We start from the raw sequence: 21,271 nt of genomic DNA, 5'->3' as shown, positions 1-21,271 counted from the left end.
CATCAATGTTTATTTTGAAAATTTCTGTCGAGGGTTTTCGCTCGGAATGTTTATACCATGTCTTACAAGACGATCGTGACGTGAATATAATATTTGACTACTGTGAGATAATATAATTATTGAAGGGAAAACCATTATTTTTATCGGCCATACTCAAGAGTTCCAACTCGTTTCAACACTAGTAATAATATTGTAAATTAAGTAACTTGGAGTTAACCACACTTTATCAACCTTAGTTTCGGAGTTTGGAGGTGGGGGACTGTCGTCCAACGTTGCCATTCTATCAAAATTGAAGCAACGTCCGTTGAAAAAGATTTTGATTGGATAATTCATTTGCCCCATTTTCAAATCACTGGTAATTGAATCCACTATAATGGTACTTGCACCAAGTGGTACCATAAACCAAAACTAACATTGGCAAATGAGTGGGCCGTAAAATTTTAACAATGCATTTAACCACTTTTTTTTTGTTTGAAGGTGGTTGACAATATTTCGTGGTGTATTTCATCAGTTCGGACTTCCATTGTCTAATATAATATAAATTGATTTGAAATTCCTGAAAAATATTAAAAAGATTAACCGAAAATCACAATTTTATTTGAACAAAAAAACTGAAATTACAAAGAAATAACATAAAACCAAACAACAACCAATAAAATAAAAATTGAAATATTAATAAAAGCTGAAAATTAAAAATTATTATAAACAAAAAATGAAAAATAAAAATTAAAAGATTTCAAACCAAATTATGTCACGACATTTCGATTGTTAGTATACACAATCGTCTTCGGGTGATAACTGGACTTTTTCCTCCGAAATCCGACTATTTATAGGCCATTCGAGTGCTTTCACCTATCCCCTCTTCTCTCTCTCCGCTTCATTGGTTTTAAGAGAGATATAACCGTTTGGCGGGAGTTGGTCGTTTTTCGTTTGATTAGAGGTTTCCATATGTTACGTATCTTTACGCTAGCTTGACTAAATGCGTTGTTGAACAACATATATTTCAACATATTTATATTTGTTTTTGTACATATTTTTCAGCTATTTCAAATCAATTTATATTATATTAGACAATGGAAGTCCGAAATGATGAAATACACTTTATTGATATTATATTTTTTTTTTTAAATATTTTCATAAATCGATAACTCCATGATGCACTATCAAAATAACCGGAATCAAAACAGTTTCAGGCGAAAGGAAGAGGGAATCAACATAAATAAAGTCTGATTACCTGCATTCAACAGCAAACCTAACAGGAACAAAGCCACGTTCACCACCTACGCAATGTAACCGGAGACTCAAACTCTGAAAAGTGTAGTTTGTATGGGTTCAATCAGAGCAATAAAACGTCAGGCATAAAAATCTGCAGAGCAAGAAAAACGAATCGGAAAATATCGCTGATACAGTTACACCATTTGATATTGACACAGAATATAATGAACCGAATATAAATGATACTATTGAAATGCATAGTATGATTGATAACAAAATCAACAGTTCTAATTAAAAAGCATCATATGAACGACATTAGGAATCATACGTTAAAAGCTAAGACCTCGTTAGTCTTTAGCTCGCACAAGTTTCGACTTCTGAGGGTTGTTGTTCGTAGGGGTGCGATAGCTGGTTAACGGAAAAAACTATTTGTCCGTCATCAACTAGAGTGCTTATCATTCCATACAGGTCATACATTCAAACATGACGTGTGCGCGTCTTAATAAAACTCAATACTTTCCCACCCTTTTATCAGCTTTAGGTGGTAATTTCTCATTCAGGAAATAATTTCATTATTTTCGATTGAGAGTGATTTGTTTTCCCCCAGCTAAAAGTTAATTCTTTTACAGTTTTCCACAATTTTTCCGCCTACCACTGGAGACTCACCAGATCACTTAAAATAACCCTTTCATTCCTTAATTCCTTTAAAGTTTTTCACAATTTTTTCTGCCTATCACTGGAAACATACTTTGGTCTTCTTTCAAGGTTTCCATTATTTTGTTGAGGGCCGGTATTTCTTTCTTAAAATGAAATGAACGAAGTTTGTAATTTTTATCAACATGCAGTTATATTCCTGAAGATGGTTTTGGTGATTTCACAGCTTCATTTTTATATCATTCTTGAATTTACGTCATTTGCACCCTGTCATAACAAAGAAAGCACATTTGCTCATTCATTTCACTAGAGAGAAAACTGAAGTAGCCATTTCAATTCACATACTGAACTATATCCATCCAACAAAGTAACCCAAACGATGAAATATCAATGCATGATCACCTCGCACATTTTCATCTATTGTATAAAATAAACAAGCCTTCTTACTCTGGCCAATCAGATTTAATTGCAATCGGCTGGCGGAATTCATTGTTTCAGGTATATCACTACACTGTCGGAGTGGTCAGTTACGTTTCAACGCCTGTGGTGTGTGTATATATATACGGTATTTCAAATTTTAAAATATAATTTCGTTTTTCACGTGGATTGACCAATAATTGGCTACACTGAACAATAATCAAATTCAACTTCATTTCACTTTAAATACAACAAACACTTCAACTAAAACTAAGAATATTATTCAAATGTCTATCGCCTTACTTAATCGCTTCGTATAGCGCACTGTAACTTCTACTTGATTGTGTCGATATGCTTGTGGCTAGCGTTTATATATCGTATTCGAATGCGGTAAAAAATTCGCCGGAATTCCATCGAAGTCGGTAGCATTATTCTCGCTACATCGAGAGCGTCAGCGAACATCGTAAATTCGCACGCTCTTAACTACGTCACAATTGGTTCATGGCTACCAGTGACGGGCGGCGTTATTTTCTTTAGGGCATGATTTACAACAATATCAAATACTGATACGGCTGAAGAAACTGCTAATTTGCTACACTCCACCTAAAAAAAGGCAAAAAAAACTGCACCGCAATATTAATGAAAAAAATGATTAATAATGATTAACATTTACAAAAATCAAACCCTTTATTGTACATTTGTAAATTGTATCGCTTCTTGAAATGTCTCTCGAATACTTTCCAAGACAATTACAAAGTCGCGTAAATTCATTCATACAAAATTGTGGAAGTGTCCTTCTTTTTCATTATCAATTAGGTTTTCAATGGGCGACGGTCTACGCGTGAGGAGACAATTCTTATACAATGTGGTCATCCACAAACGTCTTCTTTTTTGCTTTTTAGTCAAACTACTAATTACAATAGAAGCTGCTCTCGCGACAGTCGATTCATCATTAGAACACTCCATACTTTTTCTTTTTCATGAAATTGATGTACTAACATCTGAAAAACCATTGCAAATTTATTCGCTAACCAAGGAACAACTAGTGGGAACAGTGCCCATTCGCTATTTACAAATGTACTCGTACCATACGTTTAACCTTGCCTCGCTTCCACATGTCTCATTCACATTCGCGTTCACATGTAAACTCACCTTTAAAACTGCCTTCCGATTGAATGAATATTTCCAGTTGAAATGTGCGAAAGAAAAAGAAATAATATTCAATTAGTAACTGATGAAGCTACCATGTAGCGAAACGTGTTTCAATTAAAATTTATTGTGAAAATTCCATCATTATCATCATGGATAATATTATTTATCACCGACGCAAGTATTGCCTACACAGTAAAAAATATTTGAGTGTAATTTTAATAAACGAGTTTTCACAATTCACTCCGATTGAATATAACACCAAAATATTATAGATCTGCCATATTTTTCAAGATGATAATAATATGGTGTAACTTGTGTTCCATTATGTAGTGATTAATCCAATAGCGGTGTTTTGTACAGTTTGTGAAAGAAATATTCACAAACTTTCACATATCTTAGTGTTACCTTAAATCTGGTATCAAAAAATACACCAAAATTAATAAGTTACACTAAATTTATTACATTATGACAATTAGGAGTAAATATCATACACGAATATGACATATTCTTGATTACTAAAATGTTTATTTGTAAGAAACACCATATTTTTGCAGAAATAAACATTTTTAGGTGTTATTTTTATAAGGACTTTATATATTTGTTACATTTAATTTGAAAAAAAAATGATCAAATTAATAAGTGGACAGTTAACAAGAATGCTTGAGTAGTAATTAATATATTTTCAAATATGGTGCAAAGATTTTAAAAATTATAACCTCTATCTAGCATACTCTTTGTATGCCATAATTGTCCTTATTTTCTCTGCACATTATTATTTATAATGTTGAAATTCTTTCGTGGTTGAAACATTTTATCCATCAGGTACTTACAAGTGGCACAGGGTAGTACTTCAATTCACTCATTTGGTTTACCTATTATTCATTGACTGACAGTGCGGCCATACCTTATTTGGCCAATATTATTCAAATAGCTCTATAGAGTTGAGGCCACAGACCAATACATGGTGTCTTCTTTAACAACATTGAAGACCTTGGCTAATTAAAGCACCTGACCTTTGCTTTTCTCAGGTCGAGTGCTCCAGGGGATATTGAATTCGTTTTGGAAAATGAGAAGTGCCGAATTTACTGAAACTATTCATTTTCCCCTCCTCAGGCTGATACAAGCAAACAAGTCTGGTATAATTCTCCTCGACCATCAAAGTGAGAAAATATTTGTCATGGAGTTTTCAGATGCGGGTGAGGCAAATATCGTCCGAAAAGAGAAGGAAAAACGGATGAAATATCAAGATTTACTCTTCGAACTTCACAGACTCTACCCAGACCACTCTGTTAAAATTGTTGTTCTGATTATTGGAGTCCTTGGTGGAATGATGCCCTCTCTACTCTAAAATCTTAAGATCATACCGGCTTGCCGCAATGCGGCAGAAATCTTGGCTGGACAAATGCAGAAGGCTGTCATTCATGACTCATTACGTCTACTCAGGGCACATGATTTTCGGACCCGGTGATCACCTACACCAAGCTGTGGGGAGTGGTCTTTAGCCAGCGTCAGCGAGCCCTCCGAATGGGTCGGAGCTTCGTGGAAAGGATCCCACCGGCACAACCTTAATATATATACCATTCAAAATACAATGGTATATTTCAAAAATCTTGTTCATAGAACAAGGTTTTGCTCTTCCAGTCAACCATAAGGTTATGAAATTAATAAGCAACGAAACATTCCATCCATGATCCAATATCAGACAGAGCTGTTTCAACACATCACAGGTTTCATCATGGACATCATCATCATCATGGACACTAGGAAAAATATTTGGTTCAGGTTATAAAATTACAAAGTGGTATCTAGTGAACAGTTTACATGTTTCCTTTGAGAAAAAAATGTTTCCTAGATTCGAAACCTCCAGGATTTCTGTGGAATTACTATTTGACAGAAGAAATAATCATTCAATTAATTTTTCTGAGGCTGGAATACAAAGTAAACACTTACTTTATATAACAAAAAATTTATTTGAACTTTTATTTGACTGAAGTCTTATTATTTTCCTATTTTACTGGCAACGCTGTAATAGTGCCACTGTTAGGATCGTATCAAATCAGACAGCCGTGGATTTGGAAGAGTTACTCCAAATTCTACACTCAGTAAGTAGGACGTCTGTTTGTAAAAATTTCGCTATTGGGAACCAATTATTGTCTGTGCTTGGTTGGCGTTATTGTGTATAGTGAAGTTGGATATCAGACATCTTGAAACTTAAAAGTTCTGGAAGGAATTTCACTGGTGTATATAGAAAACGCTAGCAATTCCTATAAAAGTTATCCTACATCACAATCAGTAGTAATCCAGAAGTAATCAAATCTGCAAGTAAGTGTTTCTTAAATTTTATTTTACATGATTAAGTTTACTCTCCTAGCGAATTATGGTTGGTTAAACTTCCATAGGTATAATATTTGATTTCAAAGCTGTAGTCAGTCAACTTCTAGATTTTATAGGTGATTTCAAAGAACATGTGTCTAATTTCACGTTTTTCCTTTAATATTTTACCTGAAATAAAAAATGTGTGGATTTGATGATTAACAACCAGTTTTTACCTGCATAAAATCCGATTCAGTGTCAACCAACACTCCTAGGCGTGGTTTAACACCTCCTGGTGTAGGACAGCAAAATTCCGATTCACAAAATACACCTCTTACTGGAGTACACCAAATATCTGTTTTTTTATATTATGAAAGTTTTCAGCAAGTTTTTGTCTTTGTTTCAGTAAAAAAAAGATGGGTACCTATTCAAAGTGAAATAAAAACTTTTGAAAAAGATAAAGACTTCACTGAAATTGAAGACAATTTTTTGGAATTTTTCTGCAAATCTGAAGAAGAACCTTATTTGAGAATATTTTTAGATTCTGATCCGATTTCCGAGATCTTGGCTCCTTTGGACATATTGTCAGGTCAATAATACCTTTTTTTCCAATATATTTTCTCGCAAAATATAATTTATTTCATTTGAATTCAAGGTTTTCAAAAATTTACTGTGACTTTTTAAATAAAAAAATTAATTACAAATACGGATTCGGTTTTGTAGATTCCACTATTAAGGCAATATGTGATACTGACATATTTGATAGAACTAATAGCTCTACATCTACGTTATCAATTACCTCCAGAATGGAAAAAAATATTTCAGATGTAGATGTGAGTACTTACTATGTAGAATTAGGCTTTCCTTACCATAATTCAGTGTTCACATCATTGTTATAATTATTATTTTGTAGGATCTACAAACACAAATTATTCGTGGCGGCGGGCAGTACATAATAGACCAGTACCAGAAGAATGAAATGTTAACTGACAGAAGCAGAATATAGTTAGTAAACATAGTTGCAAATGTGCTTTATGAAAAATATGGAAGTGCAGTACCCAAGAGCGCAAAAATTTTCCCAATGTACACAAATTTTGAAAGTTCTACAAGGGATTACGTGAGTTCATAATTGATGACTTTTTTGTAATATTTTAGGAAATTTTTTTCAACCCTAGCACAAATGGAGGGTATCCTGCAAATCGGCTGAGAACTCAAAATAGAATAACTAAAATAGAGAAAAACAATCCTCCTGCCAAACACCTTCATGACCAGAATGTTTCGATAACATCAGAGGAAATGAATCCTACTAATGAACTTCAAAATCTGATTTTATTTAATAATATTCTGTTTGAATTATTTATGTTTTGGTATCAGACCAATTGTCAACAAAAATCATGTTCAGTTAGGTTTTCTAAAGAGCTATTATTTCTAAAGTAATTATGTAAAAGTTATTTTTATTTGTTTTCCACAGATACACGTTTTGATATTAAATGGAATTTATACATGATTTATGTTTGTTTTTCTTTCTTTTTTTTAGGCGAATTTAATTTCTTGAGTATCTTTCGAATTCATACCCAAAACCGGTGTTTTTTAATATTTATCATTTTATTGTACTTTACAAATACATCAAATTAAGTTGAGAATTACACGAAATGTTTTTACAGAAACACTGGTGCTGGTATGAATTCGAAATAAAAAAGATAAATTTCGCACCAGAAGAGTATGATATAATACAACCTAGTGTAAATTTACACCTTAAAATATTTAGAGAGAGAAACCTGATTCACTCCAAAATAGTGCTTCTTTACACCGAGAAAGTGCTATAAACCACTGCCAGGAATAACATTTTTGAAGCTTAATTAAAAAAAACACTTGAATATTAAAAATATTACCATGAAATGAAAAAAACATCACCAGTTGATGTAAATTCACACCAGATGCAGTGTAGATTCACACCATTATTTTGTAACATTTCACCAGAATTGTGTTTTATCGCACTACAAAAATGTTGAAGGAAACTTTTTTGTAGTTTATACACACCAAAAATTATTGAATTTTACACCGAAATTTTTTATAATATTCACCATAAAAATTTGAAAACACACTGAGTGAACTCAAAATCAATAAAAGGAATATTAATTTAAAATAAAATATGTGTTGTGAATAACACCATATTTGGTGTGCCCTGTAATCCTTTCAGTAGTGTCAAATATGTCGGTGTTATTTGTCACTAAAAAAATGAGGACCTATATGGACACCAGTCGGTGTCAGCGGGTGTTAGATGGTGTAAAATATTTTTTACAGTGTAGTTGCAAAATTTACAAAGAGCATCGATAAGATAAAGGGGCCCGTTAAGGTAATAATAATTAATTATTAATAAAAGAGACTTGAAATTTCAATTCGTTTTTCAAATCAGTCATCTCCAAGATAAAGTGAAATGATTTGAATTTGCCTCGCTTCCGCATGTCTCATTCACATTCGCGTTCACATGTAAACTCTACTTTAAAACTGCTTTCCGATTGAATGAATATTTCCAGTCGAAATGTGCGAAAGAAAAAGAAATAATATTCAATTAGTAACTGATGAAGCTACCATGTAGCGAAACGTGTTTCAATTAAAATTTATTGTGAAAATTCCATCATTATCATCATGGATAATATTATTTATCACCGACGCAAGTATTGCCTAGTTGCAAAATTTACAAAGAGCATCGATAAGATAAAGGGGCCCGTTAAGGTAATAATAATTAATTATTAATAAAAGAGACTTGAAATTTCAATTCGTTTTTCAAATCAGTCATCTCCAAGATAAAGTGGAATGATTTGAATATCTTCATTGCCTGGAAAGCGTTTTTTTTAAATGCAATATGTTTATACAGTAACGGCAATAAACTATCAATCATAATGTCAATTCATTGTAACAGCGCCCTGACGATGAATTGAATTAAATTCGAAACGTTGGCAAGCAAACGATTGTTTTTTAGTAAAAATTGATCCTGTTACCCAACTAATCCTTCTTGAAAAAACAATTATTGGATCCCTAAACCAGTTAACTGATCATAATTGAAAAGAAATTGAAAAGGTTCAAAACAAATTTCTTCGATATCTCTATTTTAAAAAATATCATAAATGGCCCGATTACAATTTAATACGAACATCACGGCTAAGGAGCGAATTCAAAATATTATCATTAGAACGAAGACGCAATTTGTCAGCCCTGATATTCATATATAAAATAATTAATAATCGAATTGATTCCCCCGAAATCCTACACTTGATTCCGTTTCATGTCCCTTCACGCTGTACTCGACATACAATTATGTTCAATATTTCTGTGTCAATATCTAGGCACTAGATCACCTCTCGCAACCATGTTGATATTAGCTAATGAATTCAATGAAATAACGGATATTGATTGGTCTTTACCATATTCCAAATTCCGTAACACAATACTGAATGATATACTGAATATATCTTCGTGAAAATTAAATCTACCTAAATCTGTACCCCAACAGTTCTTATAGTAGGTACGTAATAAAAATATATTCCTTTTTCAAGTTGAATTTACATTGTATATATTGTTAATAATAGGAATCCATGTAATAAAACTTAACAAGTTTGTATGGATCAAATAAATAAATAAATAAATAATGCCAATATTACGCAATAAAATATACATTCAATAATAGCGACAAGAAATGATTCTTGCTGGTTTTTTGGTATTTAACCTCCCACAAATATAAATCTGCTGAATTGTAATAAAGGGCAAACTAAAAGTTCACCCCAAAATCCACTGAAGAGTCTCATTGGTCAGTAACTTGTCATATTCACAAATGTTGACTACAGATTGAATAATTTATTGAAAAAATTTAATTTATATAATTCATATTTTTTAGATGGTTAACGTTTCCGTAAGCGAGTGTGACCCATTTCCACCAAAAAAGACCGTGGTTACTACTGTATAGCGGTCAGCGGCTGGTGTAATACACTATAACTTTCTGCAACCGGGCCAAACCATCACAGCAGAGTACTCCCATGAGGAAATCAACGAAATGTACCAAAAATTACGTCAGCCGAAAATTAAACGAATTGAGCGTCAAATAATATCACAATTGGGACTAATCCACCTTTAATTCCTATAGTATTCACTTCTTTACCATACATCAGTGATATGACACCTAAGTTATGCAGAACCTTCAAAAATTTAAATATAAAAAAAGCTTTCAGAACCATCTCAACCATAAATAAATCATTTTCGAAACTTAAGGATAAAACACCTACAAATTTTCGATCTCAATTCGTTTGTTCCATACTATGTTTGAATTGTAGTAATGAATATATTGGTCATACGTTAATACTACTTAAGAATAAAATCACTTCAAATAAAAGTGATAGTAAATTACATCCTGGGAGATGTGATCTCAGCAATCACGTTTTTAAAGAAGGTCATATGGACTATAATTCAACCAAAATCTTAGCAATTGAAAAAAATTCTTCTAAAAGATTGTTTTTGGAAATGTCATTTATCACTAAAATGAAATGAATAAAAATACTTTCGTTTAAATACCACTGGAAGATTTTATTTATACGACCGGTTTCGGGTTTGACTCCCTCATCAAGTATTTATACTTGATAATGGGGTCAAACCCGAAACGAAAATGTTTTAAAAAATAACCAATGAGAAAGTAATCTGTTACAAAAAATGTAGGAGACCAGCTTTTGAAGGATTTTCTAATCTATACAAGAGATCTGGCCTATACCCACACATCAATTTGACAATTTAGAGTAGAGCATTACTTTATATATTTTTCAAAATCTGTAAAATAAACATTTTTCAGACAACAAAGATAATATGTCATCTTCCAGACTTATGATGTAACATCAAAAATAATGATAACTTCCATTTAAACTTTCTATATCTACACTACATAGTTTAGATGAAAAAACTAAAAGAAGAAACAGTAGAACAGTCAGTCATTATGGAAAGAGAAAAACTACAAACTAGAAAATAATAATAATAATAAACCCCGTTTAATTTTGACTCATTTATTTGAAAAAAAAAACAGCTTAGCATCGTTTTTTTTTCGAAACATTTCATATAATCAATTTATATTTTTGTGAAAAAATTTGTAAAATAGAAAATAAACTTACATTCAGTTTCATACGTATTCAAAACACACACTTTAATGTGAGATTTTCACTTGAAAATTTACAAAATCGCGACACGTGTTTCGCTATACGATAGCAACTTTGGGCATCACAATACTGGTTGACACATCACAACACTTTTTATAATAATACGTGACGATTTATAAAAGTTCACAGGAATTTAGTTTTTGAGGTTATATTCGTATGTTAAAAATTAATTCCTCAATTCAATATCTCATGGACTCTTTTCGTTATTAGAAATTTTCCTTTGACAACATCATCAAGTAAACAAAGACCTATTTCAGTTTAGTATGGATTACTCATCTATTAATCTGTTTCCAGAATCTACCTGAGTTAGTATTGTAAGAGAAGTGAGAAACGAGATGTTAACTGAAGCCAAAAATTCCATTCATTCATAAAGGTTAAGGAACAAAATATTTCTCAAATTTTCGATAGATTTTATTACCAACATAATGTAAAAAACAGAAATAGTTGAAATGAGGATGACTCAAAATAATACGATTAGCTAAATTTAGTTTGGATTTAGAATCAACAACCGATATGTCAAACCCATAGAATTCGAAGATCTAAATACCGCTACAAAAACTCCAATTTTATCACTTTGGAAACTCAACATTTCAACGGTTCCGTAATTATTAACGTTATTACGAGTACTTGAAGCATTCACGAACCAAACAGAGGTGCTGATTACCGACTCTTTCCAGTAAGGTGTTCTCAGAGATATTAGTCCAGTTATTTTAGGCATTTTGAACCCCAATCTGCGGAAAAATTGCTAGTCACCTGAATTTTTATATAAACCTTAGTCACGGCGTTGTTATCAAGATGTAAAAAATCGTCATTAATATCGTTCCGGCTAAAAAAGTTATAAAGGTCAAAAGGTTACGAAAATCAGTTTCTCGCGAATTATTGCTCGGAGGTCAATAGAGGTCTTTATAAAAATGGTTCATCGTGAAATTATCAAAAAAATGCCGCATGTATTTTTCTGCAAAATTAACCGTTTTCGGAGTAGATCGCTGAGAACAGCACTAGAATGCACTCACATACGAACACCAAGGCGTAAACTCTATTGCATTTTATTCATATTTTTGAGTGTCTTAAAAACTTCTATCTTATACTTGGGAGTTTTGTGAAAAATATACTCATATTATAGAGGTTTTGGAACTTAGTAAAATATACCATACATATATTATACAAACGACCTCCACTGGCAGATGTTATTTTATTGTTCTGAGATATGTCCCTTTATACCTACTACTGCCTACCTGTGTATGGCTCAGCTGACAAATATTTGGTGAGAAGAATTTGACAGATATTGTAAAATGTGCATTGTGAAAAAAGTATCCAATTTAATTATATTTGTGACTCAGTATTTTGCATATAGTGGCACTACATAAGAGGTAGATATTCTATAGCGGACTTTTATTTGGAACTATTCAAGACAAACAATCTTACGGTACATTGTCTGCATGTAACTCCAATGGTCCAGGCAGAGCACGCCAAGATAGTTCTCACAGAGCAAGAATACTCACGCAATACTTATCGTTACATTATGACCAAAATTACACAAAATCTTTGTAAATTGTAGAATTGTAGCCTTAATGTTATTCTGATGTAAAGTTTCATATAAATCCGTTCAATCGTTCAGTCGTAAAAGAGCCACATACATACATACATACAACATACATATATACATACATACATACATACATCATACATACATCATACATACAGCATACATACATCATACATATACATACAGCGTACATACAGCGTACATACAGCATACATACAACATACATACAACATACATACAACATACATACATACATCATCACAAACTTTCACATTTATATTAGTATAGATAGATTAGACATATAGATAGATACTTCTTCAACAGTTCAACATCGAGTATATTATCAAACACAAACCTGGCTAGGAGGAGAAATTGATACAGAACAGTGAGGTTGGAAGTTTAAAATGATATACTACAGCCAATAACAACTTTATCACCACCAGCACCAGATGATCTACTGAACACAACCTTTTGCAATTGTACAATTGTGGATGCAAAAAAATTGAAAAGTAATATATGGTTAATCAAAAATTCTAAATTGCATGATTATAATTTGGTCAGTCGGTAGCCAAGCGGTTCGGCGTGGGTGCTTTGTTCACTCACTCGAATTGACTGCCGTGTTGGTCGGTGGTTCAAGCCCTAGTCTGAACGATCGATCTTCACTTGCTACCGTCCAACCCGTGTTAGGAATCACACGTTAAAAGGTAAGACCTCGTTAATCCTTAGCTCGCACAAGTTTCTACTTCTGAGGGTTGTCGTTCGTAGGGGTGCGACAGCTGGTTAACGGAAAAACAGATTTTAAACAGTTTTTTTTTTAAACAGATAATACAAAATTTTAATAATTTTCTTCTTCATATAATACATACTTCGAAAGGAAAGAATAATCCGATTTCAAATTGTTTTGAAGTTATCAAATTATTACAAATGTAAGTCCGATTTTGTTCCCTCCTGTTCACAGAAGACGACATACGCCTCTCTATTTACAAATTATTACAAATTGAAGTCCGATTTTGTTCCCTCCTGTTCATAGAAGAGGACATACGCCTCTCTACTTGCTAGATATTTTGATGGAATTGGTGACACACGTGAATCGTTATATTCGTGCCACTTACCAGTGTACGGATGTCTACAGTATGCTCTGTGTAATGTCCTCTGTAAGAGGTTTCCCTGTTATTTTACAGTGCATAAAAATTATAATGACTAGGGGATACACAATCATTCCAGCGCCGCTGTAACATTTCAATACCACTTTTGTAGAACGGTTTATCTTTTACCTCAACGGTCGGCAACAGGCGGACCGTGGTCCATTTGCGGACTGCGAAAAGTCGAACATCGGACCGCCAAATATTGTAATGTGTTACATACCAAATATAAAAATTGATACGTAGATAATGTATATTATACCTTTATTAATTGAATTAATATTTTAAGGCTACATAGAATTCAACTAAGTATGTACTTATTTTATTTCAAGTTGCCTAGTTAACTTGTTTTACAAGTACCTACAACCTCACTCACAAGTCAATAAAAATATTCTCGGACAGTCAAGCGGCGTTGGAAGCTCTTGGCTCCTACCGAGTTGGAAGCTCTTGGCTCCTACCGAGCAACGTCTAAATTGGTAGCAAACTGCCAAAAAAGACTCTCCTCGATAGACTTAACAGATTGTCTCTGGTTTGGATTCCGGGCCATACTGGCCTGGAAGGCAATGAAGCTGCTGACTCTTGCAAAGGAGGGTGCTGCAAGCTGCTTCATTGGACCAGAACCTGTCACTGGCATCGCTTTGGGTTTTGCCAAACAAACACTCAACACCTGGATGGCAAGAAGAGTTATGCACTTCTGGCAGAACCTTCCAGGACTGGCTCACTCCAAGGCATTTATTCACTCTTCGAAGCTCGATTCCAAACAGTTGTTGGACTACAGTAGGGATGAACTACGATGTCTAACAGGCCTTCTTACAGGTTACTGTCATTTGAATCATCACATGCAGAGACTTGGACTGTTGGAAGACAGTGTGTGTCGCCTCTGTCTTGAAAATGATGAAACAGCAGAGCATATACTTTGTGCCTGCCCCGCTGGGGACCGAATCAGGTTCTTAGAGTTCAGCAGAGTCGTACTCTCACCATCTGACCTGAAAGACCACTCACCATACAAATTAATCGGCTTCGTTAAGAAGCTGGGTTTATTTGGCCGAGTGTAAATAGGTGTGAGCCACAATAAACCCTTTGGGTTGCGGTGGAAGGTCGAATAGACCTACCTACCTACCTACAACTGATATGGTTTTATTAGTTTCCTATCTACCCCGTGTGTATGCGTGTTTGTGCGCGCTTGCCACTATTTTGTTTTGTCGAAACAAGCGTGAGCGAGTATCAAAATCAGAAGTGCGGGCGTGTGGGCGGAGGAAGCTGACTGTCAGTCGTAGCGCAAACCGTGGAGCAACCATTCATTTGTTTTGTGATTTTTCACTTTTTCATAATATTTTCGTACCTATGCTAATAAGGATTCTGAATAAACTTACTCTGCCTAATAGGCCTCAAACGGTTCCAGTGTGACTTATATGCAATAAAACTGTTGCTATTGTTAAGAGTGATAATTTGAACCGACACTACGAAACAACTCATCAGCAATTTCACAAAAACTTTCCTCTTGGCAGTAAGGCTCGTAAAGGAAATCTTCAATCTCAGTTCTTACAAACAAAAAACAAAATTACTAGTTCCTTGCATAAGCTAGCAAGAAAAATCCACAGAAGCAGTGCTACGTATGTGCTGGATGCTTAATAATCAGTGGAAACCATTTTCAGATTCTGAGATGGTGAAAAAATGTATATTAGAAGTAGTCACAGCACTTTTTGAAGAAAAAAAGATGTTGTCGCAGCATTTCAAAGTATTTCATTATCAGCGAGAAGTAATATACGAAAAACGAAAATTTTTGCTGCTGATATTAAAAACACTCTTCTTGAACTTCTGCAAAAGGCACCTTGTTACGCCATAGCACTTGATGAATCATATGACATTGCTGATGATGAACAAATGTCTATTATCGTAAGATTTCTTGATATTGAGTGTCAGATTTTTAGGGAAGAGTTGCTAGCAATATTTTCGTTGAAAGGTTACACTCGAGAAGATTTATTCAAGGTCATTGATGAATGTATTACTAAATCTAATATTTGTTAAGATAAAATGGTGTCGCTTTCAACTGACGGGGCCCCAGCAATGATTGGCAAAGAAAAAAGTGAAGTAAAGAGAATCAGGGATAAAAACTCAGGTCTAACATCGTATTAGTGCATAATTCACCAGGCAGCCCTTTGCGGAAAACTTAGTGCTACACTAAAAGAAGTGATGGAGAGCTTTGTTAAGTTGATTAAATTTATGAAATCTTATTCTGCTCTTCAGCACCGATATTTCAAGGAGTTTCTTTCTGACAGCGTATTCTGACTCGACTGCAACACGACAAAATGTTCGTTGGCTAAGTAAAGGTCAAGTTATTGAAAGTTTCTGGCTGATAAAAGAAGAAGTAACCTCCTTCTTGAGAAAAATAGGTACGGAGGGAACCCTAAAGGACAAACTAGCTTAATATGCTGATCGTGACTTTTTAAAAAGATATTTTGAAATATTCAAATGCGTTCAACACAGAATCATAATGGAAATGGAAAATCAATATGTGATCTGATACAAAACGTGTCTGCTTTTCGTCGCAAGCTGGATATCTTTGAAAAAGATATTGAAAAAGATATTGATAAAGATATTGCAAGACAAGAATTTACTCTTATTCCGACAATTCTTGAATATAAAAAGAACTCTGAAGAAGACATTGCAGTGTTTGTGAAATTTCTGGCCGATCTTAGGAACGAATTTGCTACAAGATGCAGAGCAGAGCTGGGCAAGCTATCTCCGTTTCTTAAATCGTCATTTGAAGTTGATGTAACAGCAGAATGGAGATATGTGGCTGCCAAAGGCATCACTTCAAATAGAGATAATTGATTTGCAAGAAGATGTGTCTTCGCAAAAATATAAAACAGTATCCACTGTTCAGAATCATCAAGACGTTCTTGTTTTTGGTCAATGGTGAGCTCGCTCGGTACTCACTTTGAACAGAGTTTTCTCGTAGTCAAATGCTCATGCAATATAAAGCCAACACGTTCTATTGATATCTTCACAATGTTATCTAACTTACGCAACTTCACTTTTCGATCATTCAAAACGATTTTGTGAATATTTTTTATGTTCTCTGGTGTTACTGCCTGACCAAATTTCGAGGAAAGTAATGGATTGATATATATTTTCTGCATTTACGTCTTTCTTTGTATTTCTGATTAGCTTCTTTATCTAGAGTTGTGTTAATTTCATGTGACTATATAGTCACATGGGTATGGGGAAAGATAAATCCCAGAACTAATTGATCGAAGCATAATAAGCACGAGCATAATACGCACATTTCAATGTAGACTTCAATTGACCGACATAACAATCCATAATCTTAAGAGTTATTCATCCTTGATTATCAGATTCTTGAAAAATATAAAACTTAGAAACGGCTGGTCCATTTTCCAAAAATAAACAGGTATTAAATGGAGAATTGAAGGACCTATCAAACGAGGAATCATAAGAGCCTCCCGTTCCTTTAGATAAAAATCTAACGACGCCGCTTCGACGACAAGTGATGGAAAACTATTGTTTTATTTTTCATCACAAAGTACTAAAAATGGTGTCTTTCAATGTCCGATATTGAAATCAATCAGTTCAAAATTTAAGAGAGAACTTTATACGTACGCACTGTATGGGATCAGCGACAAGCTGCTCTTACTGTAAAATAAATCATCTCATTAAGATAATTATTAAACGTCCGTTTTATCTCATACATTATTACTGTTACGAAACACTTCACATTTTGCACGTAGGCTAATGAAATGATTTCATGCACTTCTCAGATATTTTATACTTGATTTTTCAGATATGGTCACTTTTTATCTTATCCTGCATATCGACAACGTAGGTACTCTTCTACAGCTACTCCTAAAAGCAAGCTTCTACGACTAGGAAAGATACCAGAATAGAGAACGAATAAAAAAAGTAATTTTTGAGTGAAGAGTGTGATAGACATTCTACTACTTACCGGTAAGAGTTTCTTGATTTTTTGTACCAGATTTAGGTTGGAGTGCGCGCTTTGCGCCACTCTCGCCTTCCTGGGCTGCCAGTTTGAAAACGAACGGTTATCACCAAGCCTGGAACGAAAAAATCTGTTAATTCATGGCGGATATTCTCGTAACTACGTTCAGTGCAGGATTACAAGGGCGTGAAAATGAAAACTTAATGAAATTGGCAGAATTTGTTATCGTTTCATGATTATTATTGTTTTAACATTGTATAAAACATTTGCACAGTTTATTGATTCCTCATACACGAATACTTACGAACTAAAACACAAACTGAACAATACAAATATACTGTTGTGATAAATGCAAAAGATTTCAGTGCAGCTGACCAATAATGATTGCAAGTTACAATGTAAGCAAATATACACCAAAAACTGTTATCGCTTTATCAAAGTGAAAAGCATTGGGGTATAGGACTGATATAAATTTTTATTTCCGTGTAATTTGTGTTATCTTAATTTATTTAGGATATCGCGAACATTTCACAGGATGCAAAACAATGAATAGTGTTTTATCTCAAATTCTATAATCAATTAGTGTTTAGGGGAGAAACATCCATTTAATAGTTTTGGCTCCAATCTAGCCATTCAACCAGATTTCTTACAGGGCGAGTCCAAACAGATATATTTAGAACACAAGGATGATTTATGCGGTTAAAAGAATCATTCAGACCCGTAGATGTTTGTTTTCAGAAGGAAACTCTCATTCGCATATTTTCAATATTGTCACTCCACTCCCTCGATGGAGTGAGATCCAACCTTTGATTCCTCAATGGAATTAGGGATCATCGATTTCTAGTTCAAAGAATAATATTAATAATACTAATTTTAATTATCATCAAGAACTGCTTTACTTCTTTGTTTATAATTCAGCACTCATTATTTTGCTCACATTATTGTGGAAAGAGTTTCGATAATTGAACTATATTACAAAAACGATAGGTGAATACTGAACAATCTCAGAAGATGACTCAAATTGCTGTCTGATTATGCCAAATTGTTGCATGTTTTTTCAATTTTTCGTAACTCAATCATACTCACCTGGAAGTGGATCATCACTTCAAACGGCCCGAGCTCCAAAACTCGGAATTGTCTTGTATTGTCTTGAAGACAATATGTCGGAAAAAAAACTGTTAATAAAATCTTGTACAGCTTGAAAACTAGCATTAGTGAAAAATAGAGATAATGGTCGTGAAAATACGTGCGATGGCGCATTCAATCCGGATTGATATCTAAACCCGTTTGTAGCACAGAAATTGCAAATCTTACTAACACATTGGGATGTAAAAAAAGGTATTCAGGTTTTTGCAAATATTTCAGAAACTTTAAAGAATCAAAAATAAAAAAAAATGCTTAAAGAGGGGGAAATTTGATTGTTCGTACTGGAACCTCTGGCGTAAAATGAATCTATTGAAAACACTTTCCCAATACCAGAACAACACCAGAACGAGAGACTGTAATTATGTTCTGATGTTTGCATGGAAAGTGTTTTCAATGAAGGAAATTTTCGAAAAAAAAGGCCATTTACCGAAACTCTAATATTCATAAGTCTAATTTAACGCCAAAAATAGGATGCGAATGCGGACGCTGCATCTAAAGCCAGTACGTCAAAATTTTTCTTAACTATTAAACTATTAAATGGCAACACAGTTGTTCGCTTCCTAGAGCACTTTCTATCAGTGTACTCAATAAGAGCACGTTATGAAAGTAAAAAAAAAATCTTTCATTATAATTTTTTATAGTTACAAAAAATGAATAGCTATCATCATATTCACGTTTTTGTATTCGATATTGACATTCGGTAAGCTGAACAAAAAAACAAAGACTATGAGAGTATTAAAAAAACTAATTTTGTAGTCTCAGTAATTTAATGATTTTTAGAATAACATTTTTAATTGTTTATAATCGTTTTTATATATTTCAAATATTTCAAAAATCATAATTGACATTCCTCTACAAATTGAAAAAAATGTTTCGTCAATAAATTCACTATGTATTAACTAAACACTTTGTTACATGAATATTACTGGAGTTTTTTCCCAACACCAAATCGTTATTTTTACACCTCGACACGTGTTTCGATCACCAAGTGATCATCTTCAAGAGGAAGATAAAACTGATCGAAACACGTGTCGAGGTGTAAAAATAATAATTTGGTGTTGGGGAAAAACTCCAGTAATATTCATTACTACACCAAAGGTTCCAAACAGTACATCATAAATAAACACTTTGTTGTAAACAAATTCCCAACCGCGATATATTTTTCTTCTTAAACAGCTAACACTCACGAAAACAATCATACATTTCAAACTTGCGAAGAATTTTTTATTCTTTATTGTCTTTTAAAAATTATGTAGGTACCTACTAAAAAAACTGCATAAACCACTCGATTTGTAAACTAAAATATTAATATGACTGAAATTATTAAAGATATGAAAATAAACATTGAATATATTTTCATAAAGAATTGATAGATCTTTCAAATGAGCTTTTCAACAAATTTGTAACTATCATTAATCAAACAACTACAGAAACAAGCAGAAAAATATTTGATTCACATTGACCAAAGCAAAATCTATGGAAAACCCTTGGAAATCATTATGCAATTCCAGAAAGAACTACGAAACTGAAGTTAATCGAATTCGACACATCTTGTCCATATATACCTGTAAATTAAAATCTCATCATGCCGAATCCTGTAGAATTGGAAGAAGAAACTCCGGATCATATATGTATACTACTGAACTGTTCACTTATATTAAATCTAGAATAAATATTCTTCATTGTTATTTGCATTTGTTTATAAAATAACAGACATTTTTGAGTTTTTCGCTGTTTTTTTTTTCACTTCTAGCATGATAAAAAAAGCAAACATGATAATACACCTTTAAGGAAATGTCGTTTATTGATTCAATCTGCAACCGATGCAATTGTTTATTTGAAAATAATTTGATTTTTATCTATTAATTTATTTTCTTGGCGTTTCCCCAAACCATACACTATTTTCAAAAATAATAAAATTAATTATAACAATAATTTACGGTATAAATCAATTTCAAATAAAATTATCACTAATATAACCGAATAAAAATGAATAATTAGTTACGAACAGTGTTAGCGAAACGCGTCTAGAAATAAAAAAAGTTTGTGAAAATTGTTTATTCATAATGAATACCAAGTATTATTATTTATCATGAGGTGACGGATCAGTCCATTCATAATATTAATTAATTTAATAATAGATGTAAAACTTAAGTACGCCTCTCTGACGGGGTCAAGGTAAATTATTCGCGTGTCATTCTGCAACTATATTTTACAATATGCAAACCTACTAGCAGTTTATACAGGACAATTCAAATTCAAGTCTATTGCATGAGGATCTCCTAAACGATTTGTCCATTCTCGTGTACTATTTCTCAAGATATAGGGGGAAAAAGAGAAAATTCAGAAATTAAATTTTTGTTCTATCTTCTTCACATGAAGATACATTGGAAATCTGCTTATACATTCTCAAGGAAACTTTCAATGGACAATGAGAATATAAGTTGAGAGATTTCATCTATTCAGCCACAAAAAAAGCTAATTTGGATATTAAACTTTCCAATTGATGAAGCTTTTGGGAATGATCTGT

General features: G+C 33.2%; 1 protein-coding gene and 1 long non-coding RNA gene across 2 annotated transcripts in view; one reads left to right on the top strand and one right to left on the bottom strand.

Annotated features, from left to right (window-relative positions):
- milt (trafficking kinesin-binding protein milt) overlaps positions 1–17,654 on the bottom strand; it is a 113,981-nt gene extending 96,327 nt beyond the window's left edge. The window contains 1 exon segment of the mRNA XM_074175161.1: positions 17,602–17,654. The gene's annotated coding sequence lies outside the window, so the exon portion shown is untranslated.
- On the top strand, positions 4,584–7,258 carry LOC111506272 (uncharacterized). The gene is made up of 5 exons (XR_012465405.1): positions 4,584–5,760; positions 6,158–6,340; positions 6,475–6,584; positions 6,665–6,868; positions 6,927–7,258. It is a non-coding gene; the product is annotated as an uncharacterized lncRNA (long non-coding RNA).
- Positions 17,655–21,271: the final 3,617 nt, after the last annotated feature.

Source organism: Leptinotarsa decemlineata, unplaced genomic scaffold, assembly GCF_025532065.1.
Source record: "Leptinotarsa decemlineata unplaced genomic scaffold, Ldec_3_MD MMD2_tig00000882_RagTag_RagTag, whole genome shotgun sequence".
Taxonomy (NCBI): domain Eukaryota; kingdom Metazoa; phylum Arthropoda; class Insecta; order Coleoptera; family Chrysomelidae; genus Leptinotarsa; species Leptinotarsa decemlineata.
The sequence above is the reverse complement of the archived record's forward strand: the minus strand, read 5'-3'. Positions and strand labels throughout refer to the sequence as shown.